This window comes from Hylobates moloch, unplaced genomic scaffold (assembly GCF_009828535.3).
Source record: "Hylobates moloch isolate HMO894 unplaced genomic scaffold, HMol_V3 SCAFFOLD_3, whole genome shotgun sequence".
Lineage (NCBI taxonomy): Eukaryota > Metazoa > Chordata > Mammalia > Primates > Hylobatidae > Hylobates > Hylobates moloch.
In genome coordinates this window covers 41,545,930-41,565,102 of record NW_026652278.1, presented here as the reverse complement: position 1 = coordinate 41,565,102, position 19,173 = coordinate 41,545,930, and the positions used below count along the sequence as shown (strand labels likewise).

Here is a 19,173-nt window from a genome sequence, read left to right as displayed (position 1 = left end):
GGACAGCATTAGGAGATATACCTAATGCTAAATGACGAGTTAATGGGTGCAGCAAAACAACATGGCACACGGATACATATGTAACAAACCTGCACATTGTGCACATGTACCCTAAAACCTAAAGTATAATAATAAAAAAAAAGAATCAACAGTTCTTAAAATCAACTAATACTATTAGTGATGTATTTGTTTCAAGTACCAACTACAAATGGAAAAAAAAAAAAATTCAGCTTGTGGAGCTGTATCCTGAACCACTGCAGCATTCATAAAATGGCAGACCAAGAAATGGCTGGTTTTGGATTGAGACCAACCCTAGAAGGAAAGGTCCATGGCCTGGACAGACAGGCAGCTCTCTCCTCTCACAAAATCAGGCTTCCTATTACCAGTGACCTTTCTAGAGAAACCTAAAGGGCACTGCTCTAGCCAGAGCTGCCTGAGTTCAGACTTTTTTTGGCACAGGCAGTCTGTCCTAAACATTCCCTCTGACTTTGGCTTTCAGGTCAGAGGACTTACCTGGTTTGCCTCGGGAGACTTTTTTTGGATTCAATTCAAGGGTACCAAAAACATTTAGGAGATGCCAGGTATGATGCTAAGTACTGAGGTTGCAAAGATGAACAAGCCAAAGAAGAACCCTGATCCAGAAAAAATCAGACTATAAATAACTAATAAGCAACATTAAAAGCGCTATGTTGGAGGTATGTCCTACAGGACACTGGGGAGAAAAAAAGGGAGCAGATTTGTCCCAACATCAGGGAACACCAAAGAGCAAAGGCCATATCTGACCCGGAGGCTGATTACTTTTCCAGAAAGTAAGGGCATTCCAAGTTCGGAAGGTGCACAGGCAAAGGCATGGAAAGGCCAAAGGGTCAACTCACTTGGACAAGTGAGCAGAGTTCATTAGTTAGAGTATAGGATTGAGAGTGGTGGGTGGGAAGAGTTGAAGCAGCTCATCAATCCCTGCCTGCAGCGGAGAGCACTCACTGTAGGTCTCTGAACTGGATCTCTTATTCATTTTCCTCTTGAATGAGGATACCTGATCTCCAAGATTTACTCAACACTTATGTAATCTACACACTGCAGGGGAATACTATCATGAGCAAATTCTTGTTCTTAAGGAGTTTATATACTAGCACTAGAAGATCACATAGAATAAATTCACAGAGAACTCTAACTTAGGAACAATGCATTAAGGATCCTAAGAAGTATTTTTGTAAACATATTTTTAAAAGTTGGACTTCACAGAAAGAAGAAAGATCACTTTCAGAGAAGACAAGAATAGAGAAATTAGGAAAGGCTTTCTGTAGGTGGTGGCACAGGGGCCAGACCTTAATGGTATGACAATAGGTGAAAACATTGAAAACACAGAGAAGAATTCCAAGGGAAACAACTAACCTAAGTTAAAATGTAGAGGTAGCTCTGCAGATAGATACTGCCTAAGCGCACGGATTCCTAAACACTCCCCTTAGATTCAGAACTAAACATATTTCTTTAACAATATTTACTGTGTGGGGCTGAGACTTGATTCTAGTCTGTTTTGTGTTTTCTATGACACTAGTAACTTTCTTTGTGGGTTGGTTGCTTGGCGGCAGGGGTAGGAATAGTTGGGAATGGACAAGAAAATAAGTCGGCAGAGTAGAACCACCTCAGAGTTCAAAATTGGTACTTCCTGTGTTCTTAGTAAAATCTTGCAGTCCAGGGCAGTGACCTGGGGCATTTGGACTTAAAATCTGCTGTTTACATAATCACACATTCCCTATATAAAGAGGTCCTTGTGAAGTCTGCCAATCTGTCAGTTCTAGTCACAGTCAATTCAAACAAGCACCTGACCAAGGAAACTGAGACCAGACTAGGGGTGTGGGAGAGAACTGGTCAAACTAGTTGAGTAATTTTATGATTATTGAGCATTATATTTAAGTCACAGGCAAGGACGCTAAGATTATTCAACACCGAATAAGCCTAAGTATTGTGTTGGTGGTTTCACGCACTGCCTCACATAATCCTCTTAACAACCCAACGAGTAGTATTAACTCAGGTAAGTAAACTGAGGCTTAAAGGTTAAATTACTTGCTCAATGTCATATAGCTAGTAAATGCTGATGCCCACATCTGAGTCCACAAACCTAGCTTACGCCCCACTGCCTGTTACTCTCCCTCAGTCAGCAAGCAACTGGGGAACTCTGTTTCAATCCAGGTGATGCTCTCCTATAGACAGATGAAGCTTTAGTCTGGCCTTGTGCATATACTGCCTGAGCTTTGATAGTCTAATTTCTTCTCCTCCCTGGACTTTAACATTCCTCTGATCAGTTCTTAATGCTGTTTCAAATGAGTTTTTTCTGTGCCACCCTTCTCAGACTGAAGTGGGTCCATTCTCTTTTGAAAGACAAGCCAGGTCTTTGCTCTCAGTTTTCAAAAAATTTCACCAGACCCTCCTAGCTGGCTTCCCATTCCTAACCCTTCAATTAACATATCCTCTGTTGGTCTCACCTGCTCATAGCCTTAGCCCTATCTAACTACTGTCAGCAAGTCCCAACACAAGCTATACCCTCTTCTAAAACATCCTCTCTGCCTCAGTCTGCCAAATTTCCACCTTCCATTTCAGTTCCTAAAGTCGATTTTTTCCTCAAAAAAAGTTCTCATCAGGAGGAGTTATGACTTCTCTGAACTAAACAAGCATTTCCTCCCATCCCATCAACTCTGCCTGGTCATAGCAGTGTGTACTTATGTGACCTTGAACAAGATGTTTCTGTTATTTATGTGGCTGCTCAAGCTTTGTCCTGTGGACTATATATTCCTAATGACTTCTTTCTGTACAGTCCCTCAAACTATAAATGCTTTGAAAGCAAAGACTAACTTTATAGTTCATCTTCAATACAATGCTGAAGAGACAAGTGTTTATAAAAGTGTAAACTGAGAGTGTGCTAAGCTTTTAAAAGCAAAGATAGATGGACTCCATCTGTTAAAACAGAACAAAACAAAACAAAAAGCTCACCCTTGCTACCACACAATGCAGTTTCCATGTTTTTACAAGAAAATCCTTCCTGGGTATGAAAATCACAATCAAGTAAAATATTAAAATATAGGGTTCATAAATCACCAAACAGTGTGAGCACTATAAGCCAAGACCTGATTTTTTTTTTTTTTAAAGGAAGACAGAATGTTACTCAAAAGATGACAAACTGCAAAAGGTTAAATACAGGCTAAAACTCTTGGCTTCCCAACTTGATCAGTTTACGTAACTCAGAAGGTGGAAAAACTTGGAATCTGGCCTAAAACAACACTGACTTATTTCCATTCAAGTTATGCTACAAGGGAAAAAATGTGAAGTTTGAAAACTTTCCTTTCCAAAGCCAGATTTAGACAAGTTGAAGGAAAAAGAAATAAATGCTACACTGCAGCCCACTGCAGCTCCACAATGGCCTGTTTTTGCCCACTCAAAGTAGATTCCTCTTCCTTGTTCCTCAAGCAGTTATCTCCTTAGCTAGCTGGCTTGTGTTCAAACTGAATAGTATGTGGCCTGGCTTGTGCCAGGTTCACAAACCATGCTGGTATTGCATAAACTTCCACAACTACATGACCTTGGTCAAGAGCACCAGAGGGCAAGCCAGCCTAGCCAGTGCAGAGGATGTACAGAATCACCAGCAGAAATAGCCATTCAGGAATACAAACTTTTATAAAAGTGGGTGGGAATCATTAGTGCACAAGGGTTTGGTCACTCTTGTATAAAGCTGTGTGCCTATTACTATTTCTGTTCACCTGGACCCTGTGCCTCTAGACTGCTGAAGCTGACACTGTAAGCTGCCCAAGTAAGCTGAGAATGACAGCCTCCTCCATTCCACTGCCAGCATCATTGGCTTCTGAAAACAGTTTCAGAGCCAGATGGCCAAACTCATGTACAACATCTGTAGCTGGCTGCCATCACTGCCTTTGCCCAAGAGACCTCAACAGTGGTAGCACAGCTGTGCTCACTGCACAGCAGATGCCAGCTCCTTTCCCTGGGCCCATATTCTCTGTCCCACTATGAGAGGTGAGGCTATTTCAGTATCAGGATCAGCTCTTAGTGCAGAACAAGGGGTAGAGAAGGCTCAGGGTGGATAGGCATTTTTTGGTAGCTCCAGTGACAGCAACTTTGGAGATGGAATATTCTCCCAGTGGGCAATGAGGGAGGTTATGCTATTTATCATCAAGTTTGTCATGTCCATCTTATCTTCTTAGTGGCCACATTCACAGCTGCATGCTAAAGGAAACAGACTTTTTTTTTTTTTTTTAAGACAGGGTCTCATTCGGTTGCCGAGGCTGGAGTGTAGTGTGGCACAATCTCAGCTTACTGCAGTCTTTACCTCCCCAGGCTCAGGTGATCCTCCCACCTCAGCCTCCCAAGTAGCTGGGACTACAGGCATATGTAATTTTTGTATTTTATATATATATATTTTTGTATTTTTTGTATTTTTTGCAGAGATGGCATTTCACCATGTTGCCCAGACTGGTCTTGAACTCCTGGGCTCAAGTGATCTATCTGCCTCGGCCTCCAAAAGTACTTGGATTACAGGCATGAACCACCACACCTGGCCCTAGAATTTCTTTTTCTAAGTAGTCAAGGATTCTAGGGCCCTATCATTAGGATGAACTATGTCACAGCTAGGTGTTAAAAAATGAACTGGGTCAATCAAATTCCCTTTCTCTGGAATTCAACTAGAAATATGAAAACTATACAAACCGAGTTATGACAATGGTGGGAGATTACAATGGATAATTAGTAACTTCCACTGTTCAAATCCCTGCAGCTTGCCACACCCTAGTACAGCCTCCATGATACCTGGTTATATTATCACTCCTGTTCTTGGACTCCCCTTGTCACTCATAACCACATCCCTGATTTGAAGTAGCACAAAAGAACTTATCCTTGCAGTCAAATAACTCAACTACCAAGCAGTTCACCCATGTCCAGAAATAGTGTGGCATCATCCATGAGGCAGAATTCCATAGTTAAGTTATGGCTAAAGGGCAGCTCAGACCTACAGCCCCAGTCTAAACCACCTCTTTGGAAATACTCCAGCTATGTGAGTATGACAAACAGAATACAAAGGCTCAGGAAAAAGCCAAGGACCACTTTCGTTTTCAAATGTTAAAATGTACCTTGGGTCATATAGCTTAAGATGCTAATTTTAATATAAAATTCAGCCTTGTAAATAACAGCATTATCTATCAGATTATATAGCTTAAACCTGCCCTCCTTTTCCACAAATCATACAGAGCAGCAAAACAAATAAAAATAACTTTATTATCCACCAGGTAAAATAGTATAAACTATTGGTCTGTCAGGTTCAAGTCTGTCTAATAAAAGCTGTGTGTTCTTATGAAAAGATACTTCACCTCTTTCAGTCTCAGTTCAAAATAAAGGTTGCACTAGAATGAGATAATCTTTGAGGAACTTTCCAACTCTAAAATGTGGTGGGTTCTACTCTCTGATCAAGTAATGAACTCATCATTTGCCAGGATACAATTCATTCACCTAATAGATACCTGAAGGTCATTGAGCCAAGTATGCAAAGTACTTGGTATAGAGCAGTGAACAAAATGGAAAAAATTCCCTGCGCTCATAAAACTTACATTGCAGCCTGGAAAAAAGTCAGAAAAACACATCTAATTTTTTCAGGTCATAATAAGCATTTTAAAGAAAAATAAAATTAGGGTAAAAAAGAAATAAATTGGCCAGGCATGGTGACTCACATCTGTAATCCTAGCATTTTGGGAGGCCAAGGCAGGAGGATTGCTTGAAGCCAGGAGTTCAACACCAGCCTGGACCCCATCTCTACTAAGTAAGTAAGTAGACAGAAAATGCAAGTAAGAGGAATACAGAAAAAGAGGATACAGGAGCTAGACATTTGAGCAGTGTCTAAGTGAGAAAGTGCTCCATTTAGAAATGTGGGGGAAGGCCTGGTGTGGTGGCTCACGACTGTAAATCTAGCACTTTGGGAGGCCGAGTAAGGTGGATCACCTGAGGTCAAGAGTTCAAGACCAGTCTGGGCAATATGATGAGACCCCATCTCTACTAAAAAATACTAAAAATCAGCTACGTGTGGTAGCACACAGCTGTAATCCCAGCTACTTGGGAGGCTGAGGCATGAGAATAGCTTGAGCCTAGGAGGTGGAGGTTGCAGTAGGCCAAGACTGTGCCATTGCACTCCAGCCTGGGCAACAAAGTGAGACTCTGTCTCAAAAAGAACAAACAAAAAAGAAATGGGGGAAGAGGGTTTCAGATAAAAGGTAGTACTAAGGCCCCCCAGAGGCCTCAGTTGTCTTGTTCAAAGAATAGCAAAGTAGTCAGTGTGGCCATAGTGAGTAAGGGAGAGAATGATAGGAGCTAATGTTAGAAAACACCCAAAATTCAACAGATGAGACCTAAGAGGAAAAGATTTAAAACACTTCAAGTACAAGACTCATACCAATATGGCCCCTGGGTTCTTCAGGGGTGCACTATACGCCAAACACAGAAGCAAAAAGGTAAGTTCACAACCACAATGTACCATTTATCTGACTTGAAACTAAGCACAACATTTGATACAGATGTCCAAATTAGTAAAAACTTCATAAAGAAAATTGCTTTGGGAAGCCACATAATAGCAAATCTGGAGTCATTAATATTTTCATTTATTTTAACTGTGGTTAAGTAACCTTCACAAAATTTATCCTACAGAAAATAATCTGAAAGAGAAGGCCATGTACAAAAATATATCAACAGAAGCATTACTTCTAATAACCCTTCAGAAGTATCCAATCTTTTGGCTTCCCTGGGCCACACTTGAAGAATTGTCTCGGGCCACACATACAATATAGTAACACTAATGATAGCTAATGAGCTAAAAAATCGCAAAAAAAAAAAAAACATAATGTTTTAAGAAAGTATACAAATTTTTCCTGAGCTGCATGTGGCCTGCGGGCAACAGACTGGATAAGCTTGGCCTAGATGACCAAAAAGCAAGTCAGTTATGGTACAAACTCCTTGAAAGGTAGCCTCTTTAAAAACATGAAAATTGGGAACTAATTAAACTGAAGAGCTTCTGCATAGCAAAAGAAACTATCAAAAGAGTGAACAGACAACCTACAGAATGCGAGAAAATTTTTGCAAACTATGCATTTGACAAACGTCTAATATCCAGCATCTGTAAGGAACTTCAACAAATTTATAAGAAAAAAACAAATAGTTTCATTAAAAAGTGGGCAAAGGACACGAACAGGCACTTTTCATAAGAAGACAAACATGCAGCCAACAAACATATGAAAAAAAGCTCAATATCACTGATCATTAGAGAAATGCACATCAAAATCACAATAAGATACCATCTCACATTAGTCAGAATGGCTATTACTAAAAAGTCAAAAAATAACAGGTGCTGGCAAGGTTGCACAGAAAAAGGAACGCTTATACACTGCTGGTGGGAGTGTAAATTAGTTCAGCCATTGTGGAAAACAGTGTGGCAATTCCTCAAAGACCTAAAAACAACTACCATTCGAGCCAGCAAACCCATTACTGGGTATATACTCAAAGGAACATAAATCGTTCTATCATAAAGACACATGCACATATGTGTTCACTGTAGCACTATTCACAACAGCAAAGACATGGAATCAACCTAAATGCCTATCAATGGTAGACTGGATAAAGAAAACGTGGTACATATATACCATGGAATAGTACGCAATCATTAAGAAGAAAAAGATTATGTCCTTTGCAGGAACACAGATGGAGCTGGAGGCTATTATCCTTAGCAAAGTAGTGAACAGAAAACCAAATACCACATGTTCTCACTTATACGTGGGAGCTAAATGATGAGAACACATGGACACATAGAGGGGAACAATAGACACAACAGACACTGGGGCCTATCGGAGGGTGGAGGGTGGGAGGAGGGAGAGGATCAGGAAAAATAACTAATGGGCACTAGGCTTAATACCTGGGTGACCAAATAATCTGTATAACAAACCCCTATGACCTACATAACAAAAAGACTGGAAGGAGATAGAAAAATGATGGTTGGTTCCACTGGGATGGTTCTGCTGTTCTGCTGGGATTATTCTTATTGTTTATAAAATAACATGTTCAAAGAGAACCAGATTGCTTTGTTCTGGTTCTACTACTTCATTATAATACCAAGGTCTACAATTAGAATAGCAATAGAAAATACTGGGATCATGTAACTGACAAGAGGGCCTTCATATCTATTCTCTCTGGGAGACTAGATCAATTTAGGAGAAAAAAATCCTTCAAGGCTCTTTCATTTTTCTTCTACCTCACAACATCCCTGTTGCGCATGGTAGCTCGCGCCTATAATCCCAACACTTTGGGAGGCTGAAGTGAGAGGATCGCTTGAGCCCAGGAGTTTGAGAACAGCCCAGGCAACAGAGCAAGACTCTGTCTCCACAAAAAATAAAAATAAAAAATAAGCCAGGCATGGTAGTGAGTGCAGTTACTCAAGAGGCTAAGGCAGGAGGACTGTTTGAGCCCTGGAAGTCAAGGCTGCAGTGAGCCATGATTGTACTACTGCACTCTAGCCTGGGTGACAGAGTATGGCCCTGTCTCCAAACAAACAAACAAAAAACAAATTACAGCCACACTTCCTTCATTTCTCCAAAGGCACTAAAGCCTTTTTGTCATACTTAGTTCTCCCTGCATGATAGTCTTCAGCTTGGAATTTGCTTCCCTACATGTTCTAGCTAACTCCTTAATTTTCAGGTCTGCTTAAATGCCATTTTCTCAAACAAGCTCTCTCCATACTCCCAATCTAAACTGATGCCCCCTTTTTAGAGTCTCTATTGCACTCTATTTTTCCTTCAGAGAACTTATCAGTTTGTAATCATGTTTACTTTTGTGATTGTCTGATTAATTTCTTATCTCCCCCATAGGACTGTAAGTTTGTGAGGTCCACGACCAAGTCATGAAAACAAACATTGTGACTTTTATGCCTTCCTTCACCTTCCATGGTCTCAGTGGTGTTCTAAGGGCAACAAGCATTTCCTTACTTGTGGTCCACAGACAAACTGATCCATAAGGCTCTGTATATCCTCAATGGGTTATTAAATGTCTTAATGGCCCTTGTGCTGAAAGAGCTGAAGTCTGCATGGCCTCCCACTCTGCTAGCTCAAAAGCATGCAACGAGACAGTCCATGTATCTGGCCACCTTGCCATTCTTTCCCTATGTGGCTTTTTTTTTTTTTTTTTTTTCCCCACCAACTGAGGTCTATCTATGTGGATTTTAAGCTCTCAACAATCCACTGAAAATGGTCATGCTTTTACAAACCCTACTTCGAATCTGCACCAAGGTAAACTTGCTGGATGAACAGATGATTCTATTTCACTACATATACACTATCTGAGAAAGGCTAAAGGACTGAATAGTGGATGGTTCATGTTTTCCTTTCTAGTTACACATAAGCCTAATACAGCCAAACAAACTTTACCTAATGGCCAATGTGAGGTGACCTAAGAAAAATTATTATCAGCAAGAGGGAGTATTATTAAGAAGGCATTGAACAGTTTGAGGCGAACAGTGTAGATATTCTTAACATTGGAATAACATCAAATTTCTTTAGGCTCTCCCCAAATAGGTCATCAACCTTCAGACTTTAGCTGAGAGCAAAACACAACAGGAGCCAATAGTCTAATAATTATTTCTCTTCCCTGACCCCAATCACCAAGAAGGCAATCTGCTCTCTGAGGATGCAAGCCTGAGGACCAGAATCAGGAGATCGGATTCTCTTCTTGGCATAGCTCTCACTGGTCCATCTCAACACCTAACCTCAGCTATAAAATGAGAACACCAACACTAATGTGCTATAGTTCTATATTTAATGCTGTTATTTTGGAGTGTACCAAGAGCTATCTATGGAGGCTGCAGAGGTGCTAAACTCCGTACTGCTCTGACCAACCCTAACATTCTCTTTAATTCTCAGTTAACAATTTAAGTAGGATGCTGTAAAATACGGCATATACACAAAGAAGGCAGAAAAGAAGAATGCTAATCCAGAAACTATTAGACGTAACATATAACTGAAAAAATAAAAATATTTAGCTTGGAAAGAGAAACTGATAGTCCTTTAAGTACCTAGAGTTAGATGTCACAATGATGACTTATTCTGTCTTACTTTATAAGACATCACTGACCAAGGAGTAAAGATTGCAGGGAAGCATTTGACACAATAGAGGGAAACATTTAATAACTACCTAGGCCTACAAATATAAAGACTTCTAAAATAAACTGCCTCTCTTGTCACCGGATGTCTCAAAGCAAAATGAGCAATTCTGTGGGCTATTTTGGAGCAGGAGTCAACATACGTTTTCTGTAAAGAGATGTATGTGCCACATATAATTCCTTAAAGATGTATAAAAAAATCCTTAAGCTCATAGGCCATACAAAAACAGGTAGTTTGTTGACCTTTGTTCTAGAGAAGCACTGTCTAACAGAAATGTAATATGACTCACATATGTAATTAAAATTTTTCCAGTATCTATATTTTAAAAGGTAAAAAGAAACAGGTAAAGTTAATTTTAATATCTTATTTAATCCAATATCTCCATAAAGTTATTTTAACATGCAAACAAAATTATTAATGAGATTATCTACATTTAAAAAAAACCAAGCCTTTGAAATGCAGGGTATATTTACACGTAAAACCATATCTCAAGGCAAACTAGTCACATTTCAAGAGCTCATTAGCTACATACTGTAGCAAGTAGTTCTGGATAAACTGTGCATTTCTTGAGAAACAGAAGAGATGACCTTCCAATCAATATTCAATTCTAAGAACTCAAATCGATGAGGAAAAAATTGGACTAGCCAGCCTATAAATAAAACTGGGGCATCTGTCAAGCTACCTGAAAAAATAAAGCTGGATCCTTTCTTGTGCCTTACTCCAGTATAAATTCCAGACCAAAACAAGACTTCAATGTCAAAAGTAAAGTAATACGAGCAACAACAACAAAAAGAAAACAACACGTGTAGTATTTTCTTATTGTGTTGCAGTGGGAAAAATCTTTTAAGGCATGTCACAAATATTCAGAAAACATAAAGAAGACATTAATAAATTTACCTATATAAAAATTTATAATGTTAGTACTACAAAAAAATTAAAGAGGGTCAAAAAGTAAATGACAAATCGGGGAAGGTTAAGAAGTTTAACAAGGATATCCAGGACTTAAACTCGGCTCTGCACCAAGCAGACCTAATAGACATCTACAGAACTCTCCACCCCAAATCAACAGAATATACATTCTTCTCAGCACCACATCATACTCATTCCAAAACTGACAACATAGTTGGAAGTAAAGCACTCCTCAGCAAATATAAAAGAACAGAAATCACAATAAACTGTCTCTCAGACCACAGTGCAATCAAATTAGAACTCAAGATTAAGAAACTCACTCAAAACCACACAACTACATGAAAACTGAACAACCTGCTCCTGAATGACTATTGGGTAAATAATGAAGGCAGAAATAAAGATGTTCTTTGAAACCAATGAGAACAAAGACACAACGTACCAGAATCTCTGGGACACATTTAAAGCAGTCTGTAGAGGGAAATTTGTAGCACTAAATGCCCACAAGAGAAAGCAGGAAAGATCTAAAATTGACACCCTAACATCACAATTGAAAGAACTACCATTTGACCCAGCCATCCCATTACTGGGTATATACCCAAAGGAGTATAAATCATGCTGCTATAAAGACACATGCACACGTATGTTTATTGCGGCACTATTCACAATAGCAAAGACTTGGAACCAACCCAAATGTCCAACAACAATAGACTGGATTAAGAAAATGTGGCACACATACACCATGGAATACTATGCAGCCATAAAAAAGGATGAGTTCGTGTCCTTTGTAGGGACATGGATGAAACTGGAAAACATCATTCTCAGTAAACTATCACAAGGACAAAAAACCAAACACCGCATGTTCTCACTCATAGGTGGGAATTGAACAATGAGAACTCATGGACACAGGAAGGGGAACATCACATTCCGGGTACTGTTGTGGGGTGGGGGGTGGGGGGGGCGGGGACAGCATTAGGAGATATACCTAATGCTAAATGACGAGCTAATGGGTGCAGGAAATCAACATGGCACATGGATACATATGTAACAAACCTGCACATTGTGCACATGTACCCTAAAACCTAAAGTATAATAAAAAAAATAAATAAATAAATAAATAAAAACAGTAAAAAAAAAAAAAAAAAAAAAAGAAAGAACTAGAGAAGCAAGAGCAAACAAATTCAAAAGCCAGCAGAAAGCAAGAAATAACTAAGATCAGAGCAGAACTGAAGGAGACAGAGACACAAAAAACCCTTCAAAAAAAATCAATGAATCCAGGAGCTGTTTTTCTGAAAAGATCAACAAAATTGATAGACTGCTAGCAAGACTAATGAAGAAAAGAGAGAAGAATCAAATAGACGCAATAAAAAATGATAAAGGGGATATCACTACCGATCCCACAGAAATACAAACTACCATCAAAGAATACTATAAACACCTCTACACAAATAAACTAGAAAATCTAGAAGAAATGGACAAATTCCTGGACACATACACCCTCCCAAGACTAAACCAGGAAGAAGCTGAATCTCTGAATACACCGATAACAGGCTCTGAAATTGAGGCAATAATTAATAGCCTACCAAAAAAAGTCCAGGACCAGACGGACTCACAGCTAAATTCTACCAGAGGTACAAAGAAGAGCTGGTACCATTCCTTCTGAAACGATTCCAATCAATAGAAAAAAAGGGAATCCTCCCTAACTCACTTTATGAGGCCGGCATTATCCTGATACCAAAGCCTGGCAGAGACACAACCAAAAAAGAGAATTTTAGACCAATATCCCTGACGAACATGGATGTGAAAATCCTCAATAAAATACTGGCAAACTGAATCCAGCAGCATATGAAAAAGCTTATCTGCCATGATCAAGTTGGCTTCATCCCTGGGATGCAAAGCTGGTTCAATATCGCAAATCAATAAACATAATCCATCACATAAACAGAACCAACAACAGAAAAAAAACACGATTATCTCAACAGATGCAGGAAAGGCCTTTGACGAAATTCAGCAGCCTTAATGCTAAAAACTCTCGATAAACTAGGTATTGATGGAACGTATCTCAAAATAATAAGAGCTATTTATGACAAACCCACAGCCAATATCATACTGAATGGGCAAAAACTGGAAGCATTCCCTTTGAAAACTGGCACAGGACAGGGATGCCCTCTCTCACCACTCCTATTCAACATAGTGCTGGAAGTTCTGGCCAGGGCAATCAGGCAGGAGAAAGAAATAAAGGGTATTCAATTAGGAAAAGAGGAAGTCATATTGTCCCTGTTTGCAGATGACATGATTGTATATTTAGAAAACCCCATCATCTCTGCCCAAAATCTCCTTAAGCTGATAAGCAACTTCAGCAAAGTCTCAGGATACAAAATCAAAGTGCAAAAATAACAAGCACTCCTATATACCAGTATCAGACAAACAGCCAAATCATGAGTGAACTCCCATTCACAATTGCTTCAAAGAGAATAAAATACCTAGGAATCCAACTTACAAGGGATGTGAAGGACCTCTTCAAGGAGGACTACAAACCACTGCTCAACAAAATAAAAGAGGACACAAACAAACGGAAGAATATTCCATGCTCATGGATAGGAAAAATCAGTATCGTGAAAATGGCCATACTGCCCAAGGTAATTTATAGATTCAATGCCATTCCCATCAAGCTACCAATGACTTTCTTCACAGGTCTGGAAAAAACTACTTTAAAGTTCATATGGAACCAGAAAAGAGCCCGCATTGCCAAGACAATTCTAGGCAAAAAGAACAACGCTGGAGGCATCATGCTACCTGACTTCAAACTATACTACAAGGCTACAGTAACCAAAACAGCATGGTACTGGTACCACAACAGATATATAGACCAATGGAACAGAACAGAGGCCTCAGAAATACCACCACACATCTATAACCATCTGATCTTTGACAAACCTGACAAAAACAAAAAATGGGGAAAGGATTCCCTGTTTAATAAATGGTGCTGGGAAAACTGGCTAGCCATATGTAGAAAGCTGAAACTGGATCCCTTCCTTACACCTTATACAAAAATTAATTCAAGATGGATTAAAGACTTAAATGTTAGACCTAAAACCATAAAAACCCTAGAAGAAAACCTAGGAAATACCATTCAGGACATAGGCATGGGCAAGGACGTCATGACTAAAATACCAAAAGCAATGGCAACAAAAGCCAAAATAGACAAATCGGATCGAATTAAACTAAAGAGCTTCTGCACAGCAAAAGAAACTACCATCGGAGTGAGCAGGTAACCTACAGAATAGGAGAAAATTTTTTCAATCTGTCCATCTGATAAAGGGCTCATATCCAGAATCTACAAAGAACTTAAACAAATTTACAAGAGAAAAACAACCCCAACAAAAAGTGGGCAAAGGATATGAATATGCACTTCTCAAAAGAAGACATTTATGCAGCCAACAGACACATGAAAAAATGCTCATCATCACTGGTCATCAGAGAAATGCAAATCAAAACCACAATGAGATACCATCTCACACCAGTTAGAATGGCGATCATTAAAAAGTCAGGAAACAACAGATGCTGGAGAGGATGTGGAGAAACAGGAACGCTTTTATACTGTTAGTGGGAGTGTAAACTAGTTCAACCATTGTGGAAGACAGTGTGGCGATTCCTCAAGGATCTAGAACTAGAAATATCATTTGACCCAGTGATTCAATTACTAGATAAATGCCCAAAGGATTATAAACCATGCTACTATAAAGACACATGCATACGTATGTTTATTGTGGCACTATTCACAATAGCAAAGACTTGGAACCAACCAAAATGTCCATCAATGATAGACTGGATTAAGAAAATGTGGCACATATACACCATGGAATACTATGCAGCCATAAAAAAGGATCAGTTCATGTCCTTTGCAGGGACATGGATGCAGCTGGAAACCATCATTCTGAGCAAACTATCACGAGGACAGAAAACCAACCACTGCATGTTCTCACTCATAGGTGGGAATGGAACAATGAGAACACTTGGACACAGGGCGGGGAACATCACACCCAGGGGCCTGTCATGGGATGGGGGACAGGGGGAGGGATAGCATTAGGAGAAATACCTATTGTAAATGATGAGTTAATGGGTGCAGCAAACCAACATGGCACATGTATACCTATGTAACAAACCTTCACGTTGTGCACATGTACCCTAGAACTTAAAGTATAATAATAAAAAAAAACTTCAAATTAAGACCTCAAACTATGAAACTACTAAAAGAAATACTAAGACAAAGAAACAAACAAACAAATAAAGACATTGGGGAAAATCTCCAAGACATTGGTCTGGGCACAAAGATTTCTTGAGTAATACCCCACAAGCAAAGGCAACCAAAGCAAAATGGACAAATGGGATCACATCAAGTTAAAAAGCTTCTGCACAGCAAAGGAAACAGTCAACAAAGTGAAGAGACAACCCACAGAATGGGAGAAAATAGTTACAAACTATCAATCTAACAAGGGATTAATAACAATATATAAAGAGCTCAAACAACTCAATAGGAAAAAAAATCTAATAATCTGATTTAAAAATGGGCAAAAGAGAGTTTCTAAGGATCATGTCTGAGAGTGAGTATTTCTTTTTTTTTTTCTAAGGGGGAGTCTTGCTCTATCACCCAGGCTGGAGTGCAGTGGCATGATCTTGGCTCAGTGTAAACTCTGCCTCCCAGATTCAAGCGATTCTCCTGCCTCAGCATCCTGAGTAGCTGGAATTACAGGCATGGGCTACCACGCCCAGCTAATTTTTGTATTTTTAGTAGAGATGGGGTTTCACCATGTTGATCAGGCTGGTCTTGAACTCCTGACCTTGTGATCTGCCCGCCTCAGCCTCCCAAAGTGCTGGGATTATAAGCGTGAGCCACTGCGCCCGGCCAAGAGTGAGTATTTCTGATCCAGAGACAATGGTCCCGATGAGATGGAGCCTGAAGGCATCATTGAGAAAAACTGAAATGAGATTGTTGACAGTTTTGATGATATGAACCTCTTGGAATCCCTCTTCCATGGCATCTATGCCTATGGTTTTGAGAAGTCCTCTGCCATCCAGCAGCGAGCCATTCTTCTTGTATCAAGGGTTATGATGTGATCACTCAAGCCCTATCTGGGACTGGGAAAATGGCCACCTTTGCCATATCAATTCTGCAGTAGATTGAATTAGATCTAAAGGCTACCCATGCCTTGGTCCTAGCATCCACTTGATAATTGGCTCAAAACATAGAGAAGGTGGTCACGACACTAGGAGACTATATGGGTGCCTCCTGTCATGCCTGTACTGGGGGCACCAACGTGCATGCTGAGGTGCTGAAACTGCAGATGGAAGTTCCCCATATCATCGTGGGTACCCCGGCCACATGTCTGATATGCTTAACCAGAGATACCTGTCTCCCAAATACATCAAGATGTTTGTACTGGACGAAGCTGATGGAATGTTAAGACATGGATTCAAGGACTCAATCTATGACATACTCCAAAAGCTCAACAGCAACACCCACGTGGTTTTGCTATCAGCCACAAGGCCTTCTGATGTGCTTGAGGTGACCAAGAAGTTCATGAGGGACCCCATTTGGATTCCTGTCAAGAAGGAAGAGTTGACCCTGGAGGGGATCCACCAATTCTACATCAATGTGGAACATGAGGAGTGGAAGCTGAGCACCCTGTGTGACTTGTATGAAACCCTGACTGTCACCCAGGCAGTCATCTTCATCAATACTGGAAAGAAGGTGGATTGGCTCGGCTGGATGCAGTGGCTCACGCCTGTAATCCCAGCACTTTGAGAGGCCGAGGCAGGTGGATCACGAGGTCAAGAGATCCACACCATCCTGGCTTACCCGGTGAAACCCCATCTCTACTAAAAATACAAAAAGAAATTAGCTGGGCGTGGTGGCAGGTGCCTGTAGTCCCAGCTACTGGGAGGCTAAGGCAGGAGAATGGCATGAACCCGGGAGGTGGAGCTTGCAGTGAGCCGAGTGCGCCACTGCACTCCAGCCTGGGTGACAGAGCAAGACTCTGTCTCAAAAAAAAAAAAAAGAAGAAGGTAGATTGGCTCACTGAGAAGATGCATGCTTGGGACTTCACTGTCTCTGCCATGCATGGAGATACGAACCAAAAGAATGAAATGTGATCATGAGGGAGTTTTGTTCTGGCTCTCACAGAGTATTGATTACCACTGACCCACAGCCAGAGGCATTTATGTGCAGCAGGTTTCTTTAGTTATCAACTGTGACCTTCCCACCAACAGGGAAAACTGTATCCACAGAATCGGTTGAGGTGGTTGGTTTGGCCATAAGGGTGTGGCTATTAACATGGTGACAGAAGAAGACAAGAGGACTCTTTAAGAAATTGAGACCTTATACAACATTCCATTGAGGAGATGGCCCTCAATGCTGCTGACCTCATCTGAGGGGCTATCCTGCTACCTAGCCCCAGTCAGGATTCATTCTTGGGAAACTGAGGAGAAGCAGGAGGCGGAAGGAAAGAGAGCCAAGGGATGGACATCTTGTAATTTTTTTCTTTGAATAAACGTCACTTTTTGAGGCAAAAAAAGAAGGGAGGGTAAAAGATCTGAATAGGCATTTCTCAAAATACAACATACAAATGGCAAACAGATATATGAAAAGGTGCTCAATATTACTGATTGTCAGCAAAAGGCAAATCAAAACTACAATGTGATATCATCTCACCACAGTTAAAATGGCTTTTATCCAAAAGACAGGCAATAAGAAATGCTGGTGAGGATGTGGAGAAAACAGAACACTTGAATGCTGTTGGTGGGAATATAAATTAGTATAGCCACTATGGAGAACAGCACGGAGGTTCCTCAAAAAACTAAAAATAGAGCTACCATATGATCCATCAATCGTACTGCCAGGTACATATAACCAAAAGAAAGGAAATCAGTATATCGAAGAGATACCTGTACTCCCATGTTCGTTGCAGCATTATTCACAATAGCCAGGATTTGGAAACAACTTTTATCCATTCATCAACAGATGAATGGATAAAGAATATGTGGTACATGACCAGGCACGGTGGCTCACGCCTGTAATTCCAGCACTCTGGGAGGCCGAGGTGGGTGGATCACCTGAGGTTGGGAGTTCGAGACCAGCCTGACCAACATGAAGAAACCCCATCTCTACTAAAAATGTAAAATTAGCCGGGCATGATGGCGCATGCCTGTAATCCCAGCTACTCAGGAGGCTGAGGCAGGAGAATCTCTTGAATCCTGGAGGTGGAGGTTGAGGTGAGCCGAGATTGTGCCATTGCACTCCAGCTTAGACAACAAGAGTGAAAAATCCATCTCACAAAAAAAAAAAAAAAAAAGAATATGTGGTACATATACACAGTGGAGTAGTATTCAGCCATAAAAAAAAGAGTCCTGTCATCTGCAACAACATGGATGGAACTGGAGGACATTATGTTAAGAAAAATAAGCCAGGCACAGAAAGACAAACTTCCCATTGTCTCATGCATTTGTGAGAGCTAAAAATCAAAACAATTGAACTCATGATGACAGAAAATAGAATGATGTAAGTTATCAGAGGCTGGAAAGAAGGTGGGGGTGGGTGGGTTAAAGTGGGCATGGTTAATGGGTACAAAAACATAATTAGATGGAATGAATAAGATCTGGTCTTTGATAGTACAACAGCGTGACTACAATCAACAATAATCTACTGTATATTTTTAAATAACTAAAGTATAATTGGAATGTTTATAACACAAAGAAATGATAAATGCTTGAGGTGATGAATACCCCATTTACCCTGATGTGATTATTACATACTGTATGCCTATATCAAAATATCTCGGCTGGGCACGGTGGCTCACGCCTGTAATCCCAGCACTTTGGGAGGCCAAGGCAGGCGGATCATGAGGTCAGGAATTCAAGACCAGCCTGGCCAATATGGTGAAAACCTGTCTCTACTAAAATTACAAAAATTAGCCGGGTGTGGTGGCACGCACCTGTAGTCCCAGCTACTCAGGAGGCTGAGGCAGGAGAATTGCTTGAACCCAGGAGGCAGAGGTTGCAGAAGCCAAGATCACACCATTGC

At 40.4% G+C, this 19,173-nt stretch overlaps 1 protein-coding gene and 1 pseudogene across 14 annotated transcripts in view; one reads left to right on the top strand and one right to left on the bottom strand.

Annotated features, from left to right (window-relative positions):
* CPEB3 (cytoplasmic polyadenylation element binding protein 3) overlaps nt 1-19,173 on the bottom strand; it is a 241,514-nt gene that overhangs the window by 70,909 nt on the left and 151,432 nt on the right. The window lies entirely within an intron of this gene.
* LOC131383048 (eukaryotic initiation factor 4A-I-like) lies at nt 16,373-17,736 on the top strand (annotated as a pseudogene).